The 23,140-nt window shown below is 38.7% G+C and overlaps 1 protein-coding gene across 9 annotated transcripts in view; it reads right to left on the bottom strand.

Annotated features, from left to right (window-relative positions):
* Nucleotides 1-23,140, bottom strand: part of GRIA3 (glutamate ionotropic receptor AMPA type subunit 3) — a 307,490-nt gene that overhangs the window by 36,364 nt on the left and 247,986 nt on the right. The gene's annotated exons all lie outside the window — the stretch shown is intronic.

Raw genomic sequence — 23,140 nt, 5'->3', positions numbered from 1 at the left:
ATAGAAGCCAGCGGAGCAGTTAAATGTCTTACAATGCACAGGACAGCCCCCACCACCAGTAATTATCTGGCCCCAAATGTCAATGGTGCTAAGGTTGAGAAACTGCTATATGGACTTTGATTAAGCCATCTTTAAGTAACCAAACCCATCATAACTAACATTTAATTAAATACATACTTTTTGTTCCAGGTCCATTTCAAGGGTTTTACATGTGTTAACTCATGTAATTCTCACAACAACTCTATGAAATAGATTATACTATTATATATTACCCCATTTAAACATGCAGAAACAGAGGCACAGAGGAGTTAAGTAGTTTGCCTAATGCCACACAGCTGGTATGTGGTGGATCTGGGAACTCATTCATTCAGGCTCCAGAGTCTGCTCTCAAACAGTACACTATTCCTAGATAGGTTAAGCCATGTGGTAGGGTTGGGATGACTTCACAGAAATTCTGCTTTCTGATTGAAATGATGCTTATACTTTAGCATCATTTCAAGGGGCATGATATTTCTATTATTCTCTCCCTGAAATGTAGGATTGGAGACTAAAGTGTCTTACCCTTAGTCCACATGAAAACCCCACCTTTTAAATCAGAAGTTGACAAATTATTTTTTTCTCCTTATTTTGAGAATGAAAATATATAAGGAGTATAACGTTATGTATTGAACTTATATGGCTGTTATAAGCCAAGGCTGTGAGTCAACTTTTATTTTCACAGATGCTCCTCATTTTTCACTCCCCTGCGTGGGCAGTACCACCTCTCTTTCATTTGCCTTATCAGGTAAAAGATGCCCTCCCCACCCCATCCTGTGCTCAGAAAAGAATTGGAAACATTCACACTGAGGTATAAATGATGAACAATATACAAAAGTGTGATCTCCTCACAGGATCAAACCACAGCTAAAGGAATGATAGGCCTAATGGTGGACACATTAATTGGGTACGGAGGAGAAGTTTGTGTGTGTGTGTGTGTGTGTGTTGAAAACCTGACTTTGCTATGTACCTTCACCTTTAGATTGCAGAACCTATTCTGTTTTTTTAATTATTTTTTATTTTTTATTATACTTTCAATTCTAGGGTACATGTGCACAGCGTGCAGGTTTGTTACATATGTATACATGTGCCATGTTGGTGTGCTGCACCCATTAACTCATCATTTACATTAGGTATATCTCCTAATGCTATCCCTCCCCTCTCCCTCCACCCCACGACAGGCCCCGGTGTGTGATGTTCCCCTTCCTGTGTCCAAGTGTTCTCTTTGTTCAATTCCCATCTATGAGTGAGAACATGCGGTGTTTGGTTTTTTGTCCTTGCGGTAGTTTGCTCAGAATGATGGTTTACAGCTTCATCCATGTCCCCACAAAGGACATGAACTCATCATTTTTTATGGCTGCATAGTATTCCATGGTGTATATGTGGCGCATTTTCTTAATCCAGTCTATCATTGTTGGACATTTGGGTTGGTTCCAAGTCTTTGCTATTGTGAATAGTGCCGCAATAAACATACGTGTGCATGTGTCTTTATAGCAGCATGATTTATAGTCCTTTGGGTATATACCCAGTAATGGGATGGCTGGCTCAAATGGTATTTCTAGTTCTAGATCCTTGAGGAATCGCCACACCGTCTTCCACAATGGTTGAACTAGTTACAGTCCCACCAACAGTGTAAAAGTTGCAGAACCTATTTTCAAGACAGAGAATGGGTCACAAAGAAAGTGTGTCTGCCACACCCTTTCACTACTAACTAGAGCAAAGCCTCAAATTCCCTGACTCTCAATCAAGGATTGCTTCTAGGACTGCTATCACTATTGAACACTCCAAGGTCACTTCCCTCAGCCTTCTAGAGTTCTGTTTTTCAATGAAACGGCATCTCCAGCAATCCAAAGCCAATTACCATTGACCAATTGGATTAAATGTATTTTTATTTTCTATTACTAAGATATTTAAAAGAGAAGTTCAATACTATTGTTATTCTTGAATCAATTAATTGTAATGTGGAGGCCAAACCTGACAATACAGGTCCTAGGAAATGAGAGGGAAAATGTTCTTCTATTAAGAAGAAAAATCTATCCTGAAATTGCAATGTTTTGTTTCCACTGTGGCTGTTACTTCCAGGTCCCTGGAGAATTATTTTCTTACTAAGGGGAGAAAAAACAGTGAAGAAAAGAGGAAGCAATTTGCTTGGGGTTATCCAAAAGAGCCCAAATTTTCCATTTAGAGTTTTTTTTTTTTGGGGGGGAGTGTTAGTTTCCTAAAAGGTGAGCTGGAACTAATCTGAAGAGAAGTTCTGTTAAAGCCAGCTTGTCAGTAGGAAATACTATGTACCTGGGAAGCTACTGATGACTGCTTCTGTGATTCTGGTTTAATTGGCCTGAGGCGGGGCCAACATTGTAAATAATGCTTCCTAAGTGATTCTAATATTCAATGATGTGTTTAGAATAATCAACAATGGTCCTACAGCTGCAACAACTAGCTACCAATTAGTGCATAAACACTGACAATGAGAGGGCTACCATTTATTAAGCACTTACATGCAACAGGAATGGTGCTTCGTGCATTATATACATGATTGCTAATTCTTAAAACAACCTTGTGAAACCAATATTATCTCCATTTTACTGAGAAGTTAACTAATACTTATAGAAGTTATTTTACTTCTCCAAGGTGATACAGCTGGTTAAATTTTTAGCTCTGACCTCACTAAAGTTTAGATTCATTTATCCATCTACCTAACTGATATCTCCACTTAGATATCTCATAGGTATCTCCAACTTAGCATGGCCAAAATGGATCTCTTGATTCTCTCCCACCCCTGCTTGCTACTCCTCTAGTGTTCTCCATCAGAGAAAATGGCAGCACCTTCCAATTTGTCCAGTTGCTCAGGTCAAAATCCTTTTAGTCATCCTTGACTCCTCTCTTTGGCCTCACATTCCACACCTTGTCAGCTCAATCTATATTCAAAATGCAACCACTTCTCCCTACCCTCCTCCTAATTCAAGCTAATCATTGTTCACCTGAAATATTGCAATTGCTTCTTTTTTAAATTGAATTAATTTTTTTTTTTTTTTTTAAGAGACAGAGTCTCTCTCTGTTGCCCAGGCTGGCATGCACTTGTGTGATCCTAGCTTACTGCAGCTTCAAATTCCTAGGCTCAGGGATCCTCCCACCTCAGCCTCCTGAGTAACTGATACTACAAGCATGTGCCACCTCATCCAGCTAATTTTTTAAAAATTTCTTTGTAGAGATGGAGATCTCACTATTTTACTGAGGCTGGTCTTGAACTTCTGGGCTCAAGTGTTCCTCATGCCTTGGCCTCCCAAAGTGCTGGAATTATTGGCATAAGCCACCATGCCTGGCCTACAATCACTTCTTAAGTGGTCTGTCTCCCTGCTTCTCAACTTTTGCCCTGACATAGCAGTCTGATTGATCCTTTTGCACATAGATTAGATCATGTCATTCCTCTGCTCAAAGTCCTTTAAGTGACTTTCTGTCAAACAGAATATAATCCAGAATTTTTACCACAGTTTGTCTTCTTCACTGCTCTCATCTCTTACCACTGTTTCCCTCACTTACTTCACTCTAGCACATGGACCTTCTTCCTCAAACCTACCAAGTGTATTCCCATGTCAGGGCCTTTGCTAACGCTATTCCATCTGGAATGCTTTTCTCTCCACCCAACTCCACCTCATACTTTCATGGCCTGCTCCTTCCTTTCATTCAGGTGTCTGATCAAATGTCAGAAAGGCCTTCCACAATCAGCCAAGATGAAATAGCACCTCCACACCAACATTTTGTCTCTTCACCAGCTTTTTGTCTTCATTGCCCTTAACACCAACAGAAACATATATGTTATTTACAGAATTTGTTTAATTTTGTCTCACCCACTACAGTGATTACAAGGACTTTGGTTTTGAGCCCTTACAACAATGGCTGTCATATAGCATGTACTTAATAAATATTAACTGAATGAATAAATGCATAGCTGAGATTTAAACCCAGCTCATTTGACACCAAAGTCTATATTCTCCTTCTTCTCTCTTCCAGAGCTTAGAGAGGTAAAGTCATAATTCCAAGTTTGCATAGATGCAGGGGGACAGAATTAGTATTCAAATCCAGGTGTGCTGGCTTTCAAAAACCTGTGTTGTTTTTTTCTACTACTCTGCACTGCCTCCCAGTGGAAAGATCGTTAGTAGCTACATTGACCAAAATGTCGGTGAATTGAGTGAAGTTTACTTCTTTGACCTGTTGTTTTGACACGATTTTATATAACCTTGATCTTCTTTCTTGGTTCAGCTTTGAAACCTGTGCAAGATGCTCCGAGGTAAAAGGCACCAATATGATAACTCACTAGCTTGTCACAGGCCCTAAATGCTACCATTAGAGATCATGCCTTCTGTTTGACTTGGTCAAGTTACTTAAATTTCTCTAAGACTCTAATAATTATCTCTGAAATGGAGATAGACTACTAAATGAGATAATTCATGTAAAGCACCCATAACAGTTCTTGGCAAGTAGTAAGTCCTCAATAAAGTAGATTATGCACTCCTGGCAAATGGGAAGGTAACACGACCCCACATCCACTGCCTTTGTGTGGTTTGGTTTATTTGAGAATGTGTGCCAGAAGAATACCAGAGGAAGGAGAATCAAGATAGGTCTTGGGGCGGGCAGGCAATGTGGAGTGCCACCCCGATATGTCAGGGGCACGTGAGGGCCTGGGCACATGTGGGTGACAGGAAGTATGGTATCATATTAAGTGTTTTCAGTCCTACTGTGGCACAGATTAGAATTAAAGCTAACTCAACAGATGCTTGGCAGAGAATACTTTACAGTGCCAAATGGGGCCACTAAAATGTTCAATTTCAATATATTCATATTTCACCTTCTCCTGTGGCTCTCGATTTTGAACAGTTGGGTTTAGATTTAAGTCTTTTCCTCCTTGCTGTGTTAGGAGCGTTCTGGTAAGTATTATTTCTAAAGGTGCTATGCTGATTTAAAAAAGGTGGCTGTCTGCAGTTTTGTCTGGCAAACACACTGACTGTGAAAGCTGCAGGAAAATTGATTTTCTGGCATTTGCGTGTCCTGGCATAAACTGCACGCCATGGAAGCTCAAGTTACAGAAGCTTCTGATAAGTGCAGCAAGTGAGGTTGACTTCATGAAATGATTAGGTTCCACTAATCTTTACCATTGGGGTCAAGGCAATGGTCTCCATATGCAAAATGGCAGATAAAACTACTAATTTGCTGCTATTTCATTAGAGAAGTAGTCAGATAGCCACTTAATCTGATAGCCATATGCAAACACAAATCAACACACTTATTTAAACCCCCAATCTTCATGCTCAGGCCCTGATCTCAAATTGTCTTTATTCTGCCTTGGCCAGCATGAGTGCTGTGGAGAAGCCACCTAGTCACCAATGCTCTGGAAGGGGCCTGTCTGTCCCATGTTGAAATTTGTAGTTATGTGCAGTTTTCTTTTGGTGTACACAGCAGTTGTTAAGAGTATAGGTCCTAAAGTTATAAAGACCTGGTTTAGGTACTTATTAACTGTGTGACTTTGGGCAAATAATTCAACCTCACTGAGACTCAGTTTCCTCCTCTGAAAAATGGGGATGGTAATAGGACCCACCTTATAGTGTTCTTGAGGTAATGAAATGAGAGATTGCTTATAATGAATTTGACATAGCTCATGACAACATAGTAAGCACTTAGTTTCTCCCCAATTCCATAGTTGTATCAGGAATTGTGGTACCTGCTGTAAGGAATGGAGATGTGGAAAACATGTTCCTTATGCTCAAGAAGCTAAAAGAACTAATAGTTGGAAGCAACATCTCATAGAACTTTCTGAAATGTTCTATATCTCTGCTCTCCAATATGGTAGCTTCTAGCCACACATGTCTATTGAGCACTTGAAATGTGGCTAGTGCTACCGAAATACTGAATTTTAAATTTACTTTTAATTTTAGTTATTTTCAATTTAAATAGTTACACGTGGCTAGTGGGTACCATATTGGACAGTATAGGTCTACAGCTTAAGGAAAAGCAGAGAGGAACTAAAAGGCAGAAAACAGCACCAAGAACCACTTTCCCTACTTTATAATATTTTTCTAGTTTACTCTGATTATGGAGGTGATGACTACATCAAATGGACATCCTGCCTGCACCATTTGGAGGGCTGGCTATCATCTGGGTTGAGAGACAGGAGGGTAGGTTGGGGAATTAACTTCTGCTCTATTCAGAGCTAGTATGTAGCTCTGGAATAGCTTCCCCAGCCTGTGCTTATGGAAGCCTCTCTAGAGAAAGGTAAGCTGTGTTATTTGTATGGGCAAGAATTCCTTAGGCACGTGCAGAAACTGTTTCCTTTACATTTATCCTAATTGTGTAAAATTGAAAATAAATGAACTCCTGAGTCTACGTATTCCATGGAAGAATATTCTTGCTGTTCTTATTTAAGAACCATACTTTATTTCAAAAAGAGCAGATAGAAGAAAATATTTGTGAAAAAAAAGGTGCACTCCTTAAGTTTCTACGTAGCCTGATTATCTTTTTCTGGCTCTGTGAGTTGCTACATTAAGTTGTTTAGACCTACTCTCTCTGACTCTTATTTCCAAGGGAAGAATTCCAAAAGGAGTGAGCAGCCAGGTGACAACACTCACAATTCCCCAAGGTTTTTAAAAAATAGTTATCTGTATCAGCTCTGAGAGATGGGTTGAATAATTGAGTACAATCAAGATTAAAACAACAGTAAATTTGCCTGATCTGAGTCACCAAAGGGGGCATGGAACCAACGCTTTTTAATTGGGCAGATTGAATGTTACAGCCATTTGGCTTGGTTGCTGTCATACAGTAACCAGGGACTTGAGCCAAGCTATACCAAAAGCCCCAAACAGAAATAAATGCTGCCAAATTGCAGATTTGCAAGTCAAACTCCATTAGAAAACAAAAAATAAGAAACAGACTCATGAGCTGAAGCAAAGTTTTTTTTTCTTTTTCAAGAATCTAGTAGAAAACTAGGTTGTTTTATATTCAGACCTATGTTTTTATTACCACCGTTGAACAGAAACAAAACCAAAGTCTGAAAACCCTCCAAAGTAAACAAATCACACCATTATTTAGTTTGACTTGAGTTTCTGATACAGCTATCACCTTTATTCAGTGAAGATAAATAGTCAAACTGCAGAAGGAAGCCATGTTGAATCGTAAAGAACTTAGAAGAGAGAAACTGAAAGCCCAGGTTGCATTTCCAAATCTCATGTATTATTTTTTGTTTGTTGTGGTTTTTTTTTTTGTTTTGTTTTTGAGACAGCTGGAATTACAGGTGTGCACCACCACGCCCGGCTAATTTTTGTATTTGTAGTAGAGATGGGATTTTACCATGTTGGCCAGGCTGGTCTCAAACTCCTAACCTCAAATGATCTGCCAGCCTTGGCCTCCCAAAGTGCTGGGATTACAGGCATGAGCCACTGCATCCGGGCCAAATCTCATGCATTTTCTAATACCTGTGAAACCTATGGCCTGTGGGATAATTTATTAGCAGACATTGGTTTGAAATACATTTCACATAAGTCCCTGTTTCTGTGCCAGTACGTTATTACCAAAGAAATACAGTAACTTGAAAAACAGGCCCTCTATATCTTGAGCAAGGGCATTATTATTAATATATTTTGTTATTCCAGAAAAGTGGAGTGGGCCATTAATACTTAAAAAAAATTATGTGGTTCTCCTTTAAGACTCACCTGATTGCCTTCTATCCCAGCTCTGATCAATCAATGGCAGACCTTTGACTGCCCACTACTTCCCACCCCTATCCTTACCTGTGTGCCACTAACAGTAGTTAATTCAACAAACTAAGGGATGCTTATTCAGGCCTGTAACCCATTAGGATAATCAGTAGCCAAGAGTTATCTGTTTTTTTCTCCATAATTAAATCACTTATTTCTATTAACCCAAGATTTTTAAAGTCACTTGCAAGATTTAATTTCCATTAGGATGACTTTTCCTTCATACTACCACATGTAAAGACAACAGAATATTTGATTAAGAGCCTTCCTAAACAGTCATCTCTCTTTGAGGCTTACTTTCTCTACCTTCAGCCTCAAAACTGCTTGTCAGTGTTGTGGAGAAAGTGGATTTCCTGCCTGTTTCTCCACCTAAAGGCAATCTGCATTTCCACTGATTTCTATCCAGGCCACTCATTATCTACTCGCTGAAAAGCATGTTATTAGTGAGAAGCAGGTAGGAGTCATGCTGACCTCCCCAGGTTTAAATGAATGTTTAAGATGGTACCATCAAACAGATATGCAAAATAGGTTATTAATGCAATATTAATAACGTTACAAATTTAAGCTCAAAATCAAGGAATGCAGAACATTTAGGTTTCTCATTGTTTCTGTTTTAGCAACATGGCACATGCTGAATATTTAGCCCAGCATTAGGAAGACATGGATCCAAAAGTATTGAAAAAATGACCAGTGTGTGTAAAGGAGACTCCGAGATTGACTACCAGACTTCTAGAATGACGTAACCATACCTACATAGATTGGCTCAACATAGGCAAGTAAGTTTTCCAACACTTTTAAATGTTCCTTTCCCTGATTTGTGCTGCTTTGCCTAGAAAATAGTATGTCTTCCATTATATAACAGGGGAATTCCTAGAAAAAAGCTGTGCCATAAATTAGATTCGTTTTTGAAAATCAAATTTTATTTTTCTATTGATGCATAGGCTGTTTTATGTTTATTTCTGAAAGCCCTCCTCCTAGGTTTCTCTGACAAGTAGTTAATGATCTGTTAGCACCCAAATGCACTAAATGCACTAAGGGATCTCTGTTTTCTAGGGAAGATTATGTTTCCAATGTGAGTAATTACTATTTATTGCTTTCATCAGTTGTGAATTGTCTGATTAATGGATTACTTAAGGCAGGGTCCTGCTGTGTTTTATAGTCAAAGATTTTGGAAGAAAGGGAAAGCCTTAAAGATAACAAATATTTTTAACTAGCTTTTGGTAATCTTTGGTTTGGAAGAAAGGGGAAGCCTTAAAGATAACAAATATTTTTAACTAGCTTTTGGTAATCTTTGGTCTGGAAGATAGGCAAGCCTGGAAATTGCCTGGAAGACAAAACAAACAAACAAGCAAACAACAACAACAAAAAACCAGTAAAAAGAGCTTCAAGGTGGGAGAACCTGGTACAATGGATACTGTACTGCATCTCCAAAGTGTCAAGGGGCAAAATAGGTATCCATGGTAATAGCAAGGGTCCTAGTAGAAAAGAGTGAAAAAATATTGAACTCTAGCCTTATAAAAACTGATCTGGTCTTCATAAAAGACGGAGTATTACTTTCCAGGGAGGGGAAGGGCAGAGTTCTTTTTCTGCAGAAGCCAGGATCCGTATGTTTGGGAGATGATGGCACTCCAAAGAAAGTTAGAAAGAAGGAATGGCTCCTCTTAAATATCCATCAGATATCCAAATAATTTGTGGTGGAAATACTCTATGTACCTTGTTAACAGGTCCAGCTTAACCACATATGAAGCTGAGCAATGTCCATAATATAGCCTTAATCAGCAAAGCCTGCACTGATTAGAAAATTGATCAACTGTGCCCAACTGCTGATGTAGATAAAGGCTGGGCAATCTGCCCTCTGGGCTGGAAAGCATTTCTCTCCTGCTTGAGAATTGGAACTCTCCTATCGCCACCGCGGTGCCTGTATTCAAAAGATACCTTATGCCCACTCCATGGATGGGTGCCTTTGAATATGATCACACTTATGTTTGCCTAATACCCATAGCAGGTTAAAATGGCAATGGCAATGTAGAATTAACAAAAGGGAGGGAAGAAGAGAGGGAGGGAGAAAGGATTACAGAAATCCTACTTCTTTCTTTTAGGCCTAAGAGCTAGCACTTCAATCTGGGTACTATCTACCATACCACTCTTTTCTTAAAGATGTGCCCTCACTAACTCTCGCTGGTAAAGATACTAAAGGAGGGTATGCAGCTCATATTCTCCTCACAGATCACCTCCACTTACTCTCAGGAGGCTTCACCCTGCCATTCAGTCACTTGGGGCTGTCCACCCACAAGTCTTCTGTGTGGGGAAGGTTGGACCCCTGGTCTCCTCAGTGCCTTTGTAAATGAATGCAACTGCATTGATTACCCAATGCCCACACCCAGCAGGTCAAATAGGCAAAGAGAAAGGGAGTAAGGAATAAGGAGTTGTGCATTAGGGTTGTGCTTCTGGCTACAGGACAGGAATTTCCTGGCTCCTGGTTCTTTTCTTTCTGTATCAGTTTTAAAATCTGTTTCTTTTCCTGATAACATTTACATCCTCCTAATTTTGAGCTCTTCCTGGTAACCAGGTTTATGTCTACCCAGCTACAGTCCTCTAGATTGGGAACTTGGAGGCATGAGGCTCTCTGAAGCCTCCAAAATGCAGTCACATAGTAGAGCTGCCTCATCATAAAAGGCAAGTGTAAGGACAAAGAAGGAGGGAGGGGGAGGAGGGATAACATGATAGTAGGAGAGATCTTTGGCTAAAGGTTAAGAGTTCAAAGCTCTTGGTGCAATCTCTCATTCTGTCCCTTTTCATTTTTAAGGACTTTTCTCTTGCCCATAGCTTCCAACCGTATTTTAATGAACTTTCCTTTGTGAAGGGTAGCTCTTCTTTTTGTCCATCCTAAAGCCTCTGTAAAAACACCAACATAGAAGTCCTCACCACCTGAGACCCTTAGGTCTCAGAAAGGGCCAGTGGGACAGCTTCTTTAGGTTGGCATAAGTTGCCAAGCTCCTGACAGTCTGCTCCTCTACTCCATTTTCTTCTTTCTTTTTATGAAGTTGCTTATGTCTCTACTTCTTTCCAGGTTCTGTGGCTCTTATTTTCCCATGCTGACTAATATCTATGGCTATTCATCTAAATTCTTTCAGGTAGGAGTACTTGTGGGGAGTTTCCCTGAAGCCTCTGTACAGACACTAACATAACAGTCCTGACTACCCAAGACCCAGAAAGTAAAGGAAGGAAAGAGAAAAGGAAGTAAGGGTCGGGTAAAGGAAAGTAGGAGAGAGCTTCTCTCCAAAGGGCAGGAGTTTCCAGGCTCCTGATATATCTTTGTCATCTGCTCCATATTTTTCTAAGAAGTTCCTTTTACCCACAGTCTTTACCTAGGTCATACTAATTGAAGATCTCCACTGATAACCAGCACTTGGACCTGGCCACCTGCAGTCCTCTAGGATAGGAATCAGGGGGCTCTCTGAAAGATCCATAAAGACATAAATACAACAGTCCTGGTCACTCAAGACTCGCCCAGTAAATGGGCAGTGGAAAAGGAAGGGCATTATCTGGATCAGAGGAGAAGAAGATCAAAATTGTAAACCTTTCAAGGTTTTGGCCATGATTTCTCTCTTTGCAGTTTAATTTTGCTCTTACTTTTAGTTTTCAGGGTGTGTTATTGTTCATAGTCTTCAGCCAGATACCATTACTTGAGCTTCCCTATAGAGATCTTCATTTGGGGCTCCCTAAACCTTTGGCAAAGCATCAATGCAACAGTGCCAATTCGACCTCAGATTCCAGCCTCTGAAACAATTATCTCCCACTGGTCCCTGTTGATTAGAGGAAAGGTTTTTCCTTTTTCTCAATCCCTGACAGGAACACACAGAGCGGGTGGCTTGACCTCAGCCAGTCAGCTGTGATCACTCTCAAGACACCACTTCATGTCAGACAGGCCCCAGCTACTTCTACTCAGGCTTCTCTCTACACCACAGGCCCAACTTCCAGCCTCCCCGCTGCATCCTTTGCATAGGGGGGAAAAAAAAAAAAAGCAAAGCAGAAAATCGTCAAATATTCATCAAAGAGTGGCTCTTGGTTACCTGTGTTGTAATCATTTAGGATGCTGCTTTAAAAACACAGATTATTGGAAAAACACAGATGCATGGAATTAGCATCTTGAGGTGGGGCATGAGACCCAGTAGTCTATGTTTTAAAATAGTGCCCCAAATGATTTTATATACACAGTGTTGGAAAACACTGGTCGAGTACAGTCATTCATCAGATTACTGAGTCCTCTATTCAACATCTCTAATAAGTGGCCTATTCTTGAGTCCCTTCAATGATGAACACCTCACTATCTATGAATATAGCTCATTTTATCTATGGATTGCTATATTAGAATGTTCTTTTTACATTGATCTAAAATCTCTATCCCTGTAATATCCACTCTTTGATCTTTGTTCTGTCCCTTGGGGCCCCACGGAACAGTCCAGTCGATCTTTAAAATGTCTACCCTTCAAATTTTTGAAGACAATTCTAATATATTCTGCTGCTACATATCTTCTTCAGGCTAAATAGTCTCAATTCTTGAGAACTGAGAAACAACTGTGTTTGTAAATAATCTTGTAAAAAATTATAGGCTAGTCCCTATAGGTCTGCTCTCTGGGCAGTTCCAGATAAGAATGTTTTAAGACAGGACTATGGACTATGGGAAGCCATGGTTGTCTTCTGGATGTCAACTCTAAAAGTGAAAGTGTCCTTCAAGTACCTGTCCCTTAACTTTAACAACTTTCCACGTATCCGTATTGTATGAATTTATCCAAGTCTCCTTGAATTTATTTATATTTTTCCTTGGTTATTGACCATGGTGTTCCCAACCTTCCTGTTTGTACAGTTGGCTGAAATCCCAGGCCAAGAAAATGGAGCAAAAGTGTTTTTAAGAATCTGGCTGGTGGGGCAGTTTATTCTCTCTGACTTTCATATATAATAAACTTCAATAATATGCTAATCATAAGTACTTGTGTGTGTGTGTGTGTGTGTGTGTGTGTGTGTTCAGAGGAAGGTGGCGAATACAAACATTTGGAAATCAAACTTCAAACTTCTTGGCAAAGGGGCTTTAATTTGACTCTTTTTATGATTATCTTATTCATACTAGCATGTTCAGGAAAGGGGATGTTTATTTTATTTAAAACAATGTCTAATGTAATGAGGTTGTTTTTAAATATGAAAGATTTGCTATAAAATCCTCTTTCATTTGATATTGTATGCCAAAAGTGTAGATGGATTTTGCTTTTCAACATTGATTCCCGAAGCTCATTTAAAGGAAAGCAAAGTATTCTTTGGAGAGCACATTTTTAATTAACCTCACCTTCACATGCAAAATGTAAGTTTTAAAATTAGAAATAAGACCATGTCCAGAGCACCTTGATCTCTAGGAATGACTCCCAATTTACCCTTGGCAGTCTATATATTGATTTTTACTATGATACAGTTGTTCCAAAGCAATAATTTCTTTCTCAGAAACTAATTGTTTTTATCTCTCCTAAATCCCTCTCCCCCAAATTTATATACATATGCTATTTCTCACAAACAAATCTTAATGTGAACACTAGAGAAAACTAACTACCTTAGTCAATAGTGGCCATGGTTTAATGTGATATAAAGCCATGGTCTTATTGTTCATTGTTTTTTTTTCTTGGCCACAAAAATATTCTCACATCCCCCTTGAACTATTTTTGAATTCTTTTCTCCCTCCAAATAATTTTAAATTGCCCTCTTTTTTAGAAACTCTTCCTGATGAAATCACCTGTCTTCTTTATTTTCTGCATACTGGGCTCAGTATGAATGGCATTTCCTTTATTCCCAGAGTGTCCAGGACAGACTTCTTTACCCAGTGGGTTGGAAAATCAATGTTACTGACTGATACAAGAAATAGTCTGTTAAATGTGAAACCCAAAACTATAAAAACCCTGATAGACAACCTAGGCAATACCATCCTGGACATAGGAACAGGCAAAGATTTTGTGACAAACACACCAGAAGCAATCACAACAAAAGCAAAAATTGACAAATGGGATCTAATTAAACTTAAAGAGTTTCTGCACAGCAAAAGAAACTATCAACAAACAGACAACCTACAGAATGGAAGAAAATATTTCTAAAGTATTCATCTGGCAAAGGTATTAACCCAGCATCTATAAGGCAGTTAAACAAATTTACAAGAGAAAAATAACCCTATTAAAAAGTGGGCAAAGGCCATGAAAAGACACTTTTCAAAAGAAGACATATATGCGGCCAACAAGCATATGAAAGAAAGCTCAACATCACTGATAATTAGAGAAATGCAAATCAAAACCACAATGAGATACCATCTCACACCGGTCAGAATGACTGTTATTAAAAAGTCAAAAAATAGTAGATGCTGGTGAGGTCGCAGAGAAACGGGAACACTTATACACTGTTCTTGGGAGTGTAAATTAGTTCAACCATTGTGGAAAGCAGTGTAGCAATTCCTCAAAGAGCTAAAAGCAAAACTACCATTTGACTCCACAATCCCATCACTGGGTATATACTCAGAGGAATATAAATCATTCTACCATAAAGACACATGAACATGAATGTTTACTGCAGCACTATTCACAATAGCAAAGGCATGGAATCAACTTAAATGCCCGTCAATGACCAATTGGATAAAGAATATGTGGTACAGATACACGATGGAATACTATGCAGCCATAAAAAAGAACGAGATCATGTCTTTTGTGGGAACATGGATGGAGCTGGAGGCTATTATCCTTAGCAAACTGATGCAGGAACAGAAAACCACATACCATGTGTTCCCACTTATAAGTGGCAGCTAAATGATCAGCACACATGAGCACATAGAAGGGAACAACAGGCACTGGGGTCTACTTGAGGATGAAAGGTTGGAAGAGGGAGAGGAGAGGAGAAAAGATAACTATTGGGTACTGGACTTAATACCTGGGTGATGAAATAATCTATACAACAAACCCCTTTGACACAAATTTACCTATATAACAAACTTCACAAACCTAAAATGAAAATAAATAAAAAAAAGAACAAGAATATGAGTTGAGTGTAACAAGCATACCCCTAACAGAGAGATAACTAACAGACTATTTTTGCTTATTGGATTTAGGTATTAGATAATTCATTCAATACCTGACTTATTTCTCTTAGCATAATGCCCTCAAGGTGAATTCACATTGCCAAGAATGACAGGATATGTAAGTTTTATTTGTAACATACCTTAATTAAAAAAAAAACAAAATAAAATATTTCTCATAAAAATAATAGTCTGTAACCCAGACCAGACTCAAAGGAAGTAAAGTTGAGAGTCAAATAAATCAGGCTATAAACACATAAGAATTTTGATAAAACTGGGAATTAAGACTCAGTTCTGGAATTCAGATTTCTCTAGGCATAGAAGTTAACCACATTCAGGGACATCTTCATTAGGTCACCACAGAGTATACAGATAGAAGATCAATTTTGAGGGCAGCTTATAGATAGATTCCTGCAATCAGGACTGGAGAGAAATGCAATAGATTATCTCTATCCAAGCCCCTCTCTTCCAACAGGTAACATTCTAAACCATTTAAAACAGAGGGAGGACAATGAGTTCCATTTTTATCATCCGTTGCCTGCATGCTAGTGCAATCCTGCTGAGGCACCAGAGTTGCAACCTAAACACAGAAAAGGGAAGCATGCTCCCCTAAGTTTTTGCTAAAAGCCGGGGCCACTAACTAAAATGTCCAAGGCTTTGTATAAATGTGTGGTGTAGACAAGGCTTTAGATCTTTTTTGACACATGCATACATACATATACCTCCTCCTCAACTTCATTCATGATATCAAGATGAAACTTTGTGATATTAACTACAGATCTGCCCCCAACACCAGTTATCCAGCATCCCTCTTCCTACTGAAGCAGAAACATCTATTGCCTCAAGATTGAGATTGTTTAAACAGGAATGAGAAGAAAACAGAACAGAAGATGCCCTCATCTATTTTATTTCAAAATAGACTTTTAGAAAGTTATAGCAGATCGGGTGCGGTGGCTCACGCCTGTAATCCCAGCACTTTGGGAGGTTGAGGCAGGCAGATCACGAGGTCAGGGGCCAACATGGTAAAAACACATCTCTACTAAAAATACAAAAATTAGTTGGGCGTGGTGGCATGCGCCTGTAATCCCAGCTACTTGGGAGGCTGAGGCAGGATAATTGCTTGAACCCAGGAGGCAGAGGTTGCAGTGAGCTGAGATTGTGCCACTGCACTCCAGCCTGGGTGACAGAGCAAGACTCCATCTTGGAAAAAAAAAAGTTATAGCAGATAAACATAGAATTGACATATGATCCAGCAATTTTACTCCTAGGTGTATATCCAAAGAATTGAAAGCAGGGATTTGAACAGATGTTTGTATGCCAATGTTTATAGCAGCATTATTCACAAATAGTCACGTATTCATCAACAGATGAATAGATAAGCAAAATGTGGCATATACATACAATGGAATATTATTCAGCCTTTAAAAAGGAATGAAGCTCTATAACATGTATGAAGCTTGAAGACATTATGCTAAGTGAAATATGCCAGACACAAAAGGACATATTGTTCCATTTATATGAGGTACTTAGATAGGTGGATTCATAGAGACGGGAAATAGATTAGAAGTTTCCAGGGGCTGGGAGAAGAGGGAATGAGAAGTTGATTAATGGTTATAGAGTTCCTATTTGAAGTGATGAAAATATTTTGGAGTTAGTGATGATGGTTCCATAACATTGTGGATGCAATTAGTGCCACTGAATTGTGTGCTTAAAAGTGGTTAAAATGGCAAATTTTGTTAAATATATTTTATCACAACTTAAAAAAACTAATAATGTGATATAACAAAACCATTATACCCTTTAAATGGATGAATTGTGTGATATATGAATTATATCTCAATAGATGTGTTTAAAACAGTTATAACAACGGCAATCTTCCCTTCAGACAGCTAACGTTCTCCAACGCTTTGGAAAATTTCTTAACCAGTCCTAGTATACCTTTTCAGCCCTCGTGACTATAGATTTCATAAGTGATTACTGAAAAGGGATGTAGGCCCAAAATCTGAGAGTCATCCTTGGCGCTTTCCTTTTGCTCATAAGTGTTATCCAATCAATCAGCAAATTCTGTGACTCTACCTACAAAATGAATCATAAATCTGATTCCTTCACACAATCTCCATCACTGTAATTCTAATGTAGGCTACTATTCTTCAGCCACAGTGGTTTTCTTCCTTCCTTTAAACATTCCAGGATTGTTTCTGCCCCAGGACCTTTGTACTTCGCATGACTTCTGTTTGGAGTACTTTTCCATCAGATTTTCACATAGCTGCCTCTTCTTATCATTTAAGTCTCTAATAAAATGTTACCTCCTTAATGAGTCTTTCCCTAAACCCTCCATCCAACCCAAGCTCCCAGTTTAAAATATTTTTCTAACCCTAAGTCATTCTTTATTATAGCATCCTGGAGCACCTATCCGTACCTGGAATTATTCTATACATCTATTTTTTATGTGTTTATGGTTTGTCTCCTTCCAACAGAATGCAAGCTCCTTGAAGGTAAGGATTCTGTCATGTTTCCTGTACTGTATACCTGGTGCCTAAATTGCTATGATAAACATTCAATACATTTACTCTCTGACCAAAGTGTGAATGATGTTGAAGACTAGAATGAATCTGACTGCAGGACATCATCTAGTAGGCTTTTGGGGAAAAAATTCTTATCAAGGTTTTGTGTGTCTAAGTTGCCTTTTCCTTTCAAAAGTGGAGTGCAACCAAGCATTCCAGTTAATTGTCCTTGTTAGTTGAGTTTCCGTAAGTCGAATTTTACTTGATCCTTACGGTCAAGTTTTTAGGCTTCTGCATGAAGGAGGACTGTAAATAATTAACCTACACAGGCTTGCCAGGTGAACTCAAGTAAAGTCTAATTGAAGAGATGGGCGTCATTCCTTTAACTGGAAGGCTATTAGATGATTTGACTGTGTCAGATAAGAAAAGAAAGTGAGATCCTTAGATGAGTTCTTCTAGGAAACAGAGTTTCAGAGTTCTCACAAAGATCTGGGGGTCCTGTGTGATGTTAATTACCCTGATGCTGTCTGTGAGAGTTGGCAGCCTCAGAAAGAATGGAGACTTAACCCCCTTAGGCTTTCTGGGCTGTGAAACGCTCTCATAAACAAGTAGGTTACCTTGGAGGACTAATGGAGATAGTTTAATAAAATCCATATGGTTGGTTACTTTGGGCAGATGGCCGGCAGGCCACCTTGGAAGCACCTAAAGTTTCTAGATGGTCTTCAAGGGCAGCTCTAAATTGTGCACATTGAAGTTGCTGAATCTGCAGGCCACAAAGGAATAGCTAAAGATGGATCAACTAGGAGATGAGCACAATAGTAATATTTTATAGTTAAGGGTAGAAGTGGGATCAAGAGGATGGGGAAAATATTGAATGAGCTTTCTTTCTCTTCCCAAAGCCAGAGAAACAAAAACAAAAACAAAAAACAAACCCACATCTCTTCCATCAAGAAAGCAGAGAGAAGTACCCCTCACATCTCTACAGAACTGTGTCTGGAGAGTCTTTAGGTTTATTTTATTTTATTTAAGTTCCAGGATACATGTGCAGGACGTGCAGGTTTATAACATAGGTAAACTTGTGACATGGTGGTTTGCTGCACCTATCAACCCATCACCTAAGTATTATACCCTGCATACATTAGCTGTTTATCCTGATGCTCTCCCTCCCCCTGAGTCTTTAGGTTTTAATTGCTCTATTGCTGGGCCCTTTTCCTAATGTTTCTTGGGACTTGTAGACACCTTCATACTTTTAAAGAGCTTTTGTGATATTAGCCTCTCACCAACCCCATAAGGACAGTAGAGCGAGAAATATTCTCCCTGATAAATGAAGAAACTGAGACCAAATATTCTTTACCCAAAGAAAAATAAGAAAGTCATCAGTGGATGTGGAACTAGAAACAATTCATCTTTCTCTTGTTCTTTCTAGTTTCATCTACACACATGACATAACCCTTAGCATGTCAGAAACTATAACAAGCCATGTAATAATAGAGGTTTGCTCCATTTATGGCATTCACTCTAGCTTTATAGATGCCTTTCTTTGCCTTCTTATCTTGGAACCCTTTGAAGTTGTCAGAGCATGGGAAGTGTCTTTTAAAAGTAGGCATAGATTTCCTTTTCTAATTGATCTATCAAGGGGAATAAAAACATAGATCAACCAAGAGATGATACAGATGCCTTAACGTGCTGCATTAGAGACTCAGAGCATCAGGATCCTAGTGCCAGCTTTTCTCCATTGAGCTGAGTGACATTCAGCAAATCACAATGTCATGTACCTCATTTGTCTCCTCTATGAAACAGGTGTAATGATACTTGTTCTGGCTGCCCCAGGATTGTTGTGTGGACTGTGTAGTAATGTATGTGAATGTGTGTTGAAAATTAATGGTCCACTAGATTGTGAGCTCCAAGAGGGTAGAGGCCATTTCTGTTTCATTCGTAAACTAGCTGATCTTCCTACTGAGGTTACAGGGAATCATTAACCCTGCTACTAAGTCACCATGGAGCATACCCATAGATTGGCCCATGCTGGGAAGTAGCTCCATAGAAATAAACACCACCAGCTTCCCTGGAGGGAAAGTCATCTAGTTATGTGAGATACCTATATTTTAAGTTAATCTGTCTCCAAATGTGGTGAAAAAGCCTGTCTAGGTATTTTCAGGTAATTTGGCAAAATATAGGAATTTAATTTTGTTTATAAGATGTATGATCGTCAGTGCTTAGCATGAAGCTTGGCTCAAAAGTTACTGAAAGACTGCTGAATAAATAATGGAATATCAGGCATATTATTAGCTTGTCTTTATTGCTAAATGCTTTCCTTTCTCTTGGAGGCAGATATTAGATGTGTTTTCAGTTGTGTGCATAGTTGTCAGGTCAACCTCTACTTTCTTGGAGATTGTCCTTTCCAGCCAGCCTGTGACTTGCCTGAAAGGAAGAGCTATGGAGCCACAGATTCCTAGCTGCTGAAGGATGGGAAAAGCCAACGGTGGTCTCACTGCATCTTTCCCTTTTCCAGAGGGCTTTTTGGCCAGGCCTCAGCATCCTCACCTGTGGCTGTTGCTCTGTCTCCAGTCTTGACCTATAAGGTCTATGGCTCTTGCTGTGTATTATATAACATAGGAAAGTAAGACTTAAAAAAAAATAAGACAGCATCAAAACAGCCATGTCAAAATTGAAAGACAGTTTTCTTTTTTTAAAAACTGCCAAGTAGTATGTACAGCAGATGTCCCTGACCTACTACCCTTAGTGTCAACTCATCTGTTGCTGTTGCTGTTATGTGTTCCCCTAGTGCATGGTTTGGATGTGTCCTCAAACATTTGATCACATTATATGTGTCTTCAAACAAAAAAAATTTGGCTGCAGTTTTCCAGGTATATTGTCTGTTAAGATCTTAAATTCACCATGGTGTTTGGTGAGAAAAATTTTTAACAAAAGATTTTTACATTTTGATGTGTTTCCTAAGGCAAGGGGATGGATTAAGGTGTCAGGGAGGTCTGTTGTGTACATAGCTCAATTATAATAAAGCTTAAAGATTAATGGTTGATTTTCTGGATTATGTCAAAATGTCAGCATACTCTGCATAGGTGTGCTTGTGGAAAGATTTTTCTCCCTTCCTGCATATACTTCAAAAGCCCTGTTATAGATAGCCAATAAATATTGAAGAAATGTAGACCCAGTTGAAAATGCTTTGTGTATGTGTGTGGTTGTGAATGTGTAAGCAGAATCGAAATGCTATTAGCAGGGACTCCTTTTCAAATCAGCATGGCAGAACCCCTCCTTTCGCTGCCTGTGCTTAAAAAAAATGAAAAACTCTAATGACCGAGACAATAATCAGAGTCTTGTGTTGAGACAAAACATTCTTCATGAGTAATTCAGCTGTGCTTCACAGGGCTTACAATGCCTGTAACTCACGAGACAGGACAGTCCCCTTAGTGGTCTCCTAATAAAGTTCAATTCTTCTGCCTTGCCTAGGGCACTGGAGCAAGTCACCACTCTCTCTACTCCTCTTCTTTTATATTTACTTTCTTAAAGAGGTTTAAACTAATGTTAAACATTTCATTTTTTAAAAAGAATTCCTTTTATCCCCCAAACTTTCTGTAATGGGGATATGGCCAAGTATCTGGAAAAGAAATCTGGCATCCGGCATTGGGGTAAGACTCAAAGACTTCATCAGCTAACTGATCAAAACTAATACAAAAAGAGACAATTGACTTCTTATATGTGATATATAAGTTGTATATCAATGTGTTCTTAGAATAAATAAAGTATTTGTCTTAAGTCCTAAAATAAGCACTGCAGTTATGCAGGCTCTGGTATAGTGAAATAAGAGATATGATAGAGATAATGCAACTCTCTCCTTGGCAAATACTCTAATGACAGTTTTATAAAATTATCCCTTGAACTTATTGCCTTCATTAACATTATGGTGCTTCATTCTGATCTGGTCCTTATTTCTTATTTTAATATGTGTCTTTATGCCCTATATACATGGAATTAAAACAGTACTATTTCCCTGTCAACTGTCCAAACATATCAAATTGACATGGATTTAAATTTTCTGGGATTCTAGAATTACTGCCTGTTTCCAGAAGAGAGCATTTAAGTTCTCATAAAACCTTCTACCAGCATGGCAAATGATCGCCACAAAAAATCAGAAAGTTTTGAGATTATCTCGTCTCTGTCATGATGATTTCTGCAAGGTTTCTGGGTGTGGTATACATCTCATAAAATGATGCACTATACAAGTCAGCCTCCAGACCTGGCCATTTTCCAAAAGTTTGCTTGTTTCAAAAAGGGTGGCATTTTCCCCCCTGTGTTTCTGCCCTGTGTAGCTAAGGGAGGAAGCTGAGTTTAGTGGTTAGTGCAATAGGCTGAGTCAGCAAGTTTAGTTTCTTATTTGGTGATGTGATTTGCTGAAAACCTTTGTCAAACCAACTCTGTCTAAATGATGAAAGAAGTCTTTGTTCTCTTATATGTAACTTTTGTAAACTTAAGTGTGACTAGTATCTTCAATGGTACTGTTCTGAAACTCTGAAACATCTCTCTGGGATTTTTCTGCCTTATATTCTTTTAGAGAATCAAGAAACCAAGCAGCGGCAAAGCAAGCAACAAACTAAACCAAATACCAGGGCCTCAGCAGCCTACGCACACAGGTATATGCACAGGCATATCACAGGTTATACGTGACCTGGCTGGGCCATCCAGTCAGGTGAGAATAAGAATGAAGGCCTCTGGAGTTGTGCCCAAATAAACACAAGAGCCTTGCATAAAGTTCAGCAAATGAGAAAGAGAAAAATTGTCCATTATGGTATAAATAAAATATTGGACCATTAACTTTTCCATTAGGATTAACTTTAGAACAAACATGTCCCCTTCTTCCACCATCAGACATTTAATGTAAAAAGGGGAAAAAATGTGATTCCTGTTAAAGTGCCTACTGGGGGCTAAATATTTTGTGGGGTAGAGTTTTCCTTAGCCAGGTGCCTACTACATTCTGTAACTTTGTGAAGCCAGCTTTGTCTGCAGCTGGGCATTACATGGCTTATGTCACATCACAGGCTAAGTGCTTTAAGGGATCTAACTGAAGGGTAAATATTTAAAAACATTTTAAAATAATTCTATTACATCAATGGAAAATAATGTTTATTGAACCACTGTTAACACCAAAATATTTTCAAAAGGTTAAACATTTATCAAGAGGAAATTGATAAAGGAAATAATAGAGTTGAAGTAAAGTTAAATACTATGAAGTAAAAAAAAAGTAAATCTATACTTATTTGAGTTTTAAAAAACAAACAAATAATGGCAAGAGAATACTATGTTATATGATTCCATGTATAAAATGTTTTGGGTGTTTATGCATATAAATGTATAAATAATTATTTGAATGCATCTTAATAAAATATTAATATCAATTTTCACAAAAAAAGAAATCCAGCATCCTGGTTATTTTCTAATACTTTTAAAGGTCTGCAGGCAGAGAGAACTTTGGAATTACTTTTTCTTCCAGTGCCACCTTTTAACATGAATCTGTATCAGGTTAAATTTCCAAAACCTAGTGGAGAATGGTCATTTCAGTGCAGCTTTCCAAATCATTGTAGCATTTCTCTGGGCAACAACAATAAAGCCACCCACTTGTTTTTTTGGCATATGTGCTTCTACGTCTGGTTGGGATATATAGTTTTGGAGCTGCTGTCTAAGGAAATCAGTTTTCAAATCAAGAGAGTTGATAGTAATATTCCAGGTGTCTCTTCTAGCAG

The sequence above is a fragment of the Gorilla gorilla genome, chromosome X, assembly GCF_029281585.2.
Source record: "Gorilla gorilla gorilla isolate KB3781 chromosome X, NHGRI_mGorGor1-v2.1_pri, whole genome shotgun sequence".
NCBI lineage: Eukaryota > Metazoa > Chordata > Mammalia > Primates > Hominidae > Gorilla > Gorilla gorilla.
This window is presented reverse-complemented; position numbering and strand designations above follow the sequence as displayed.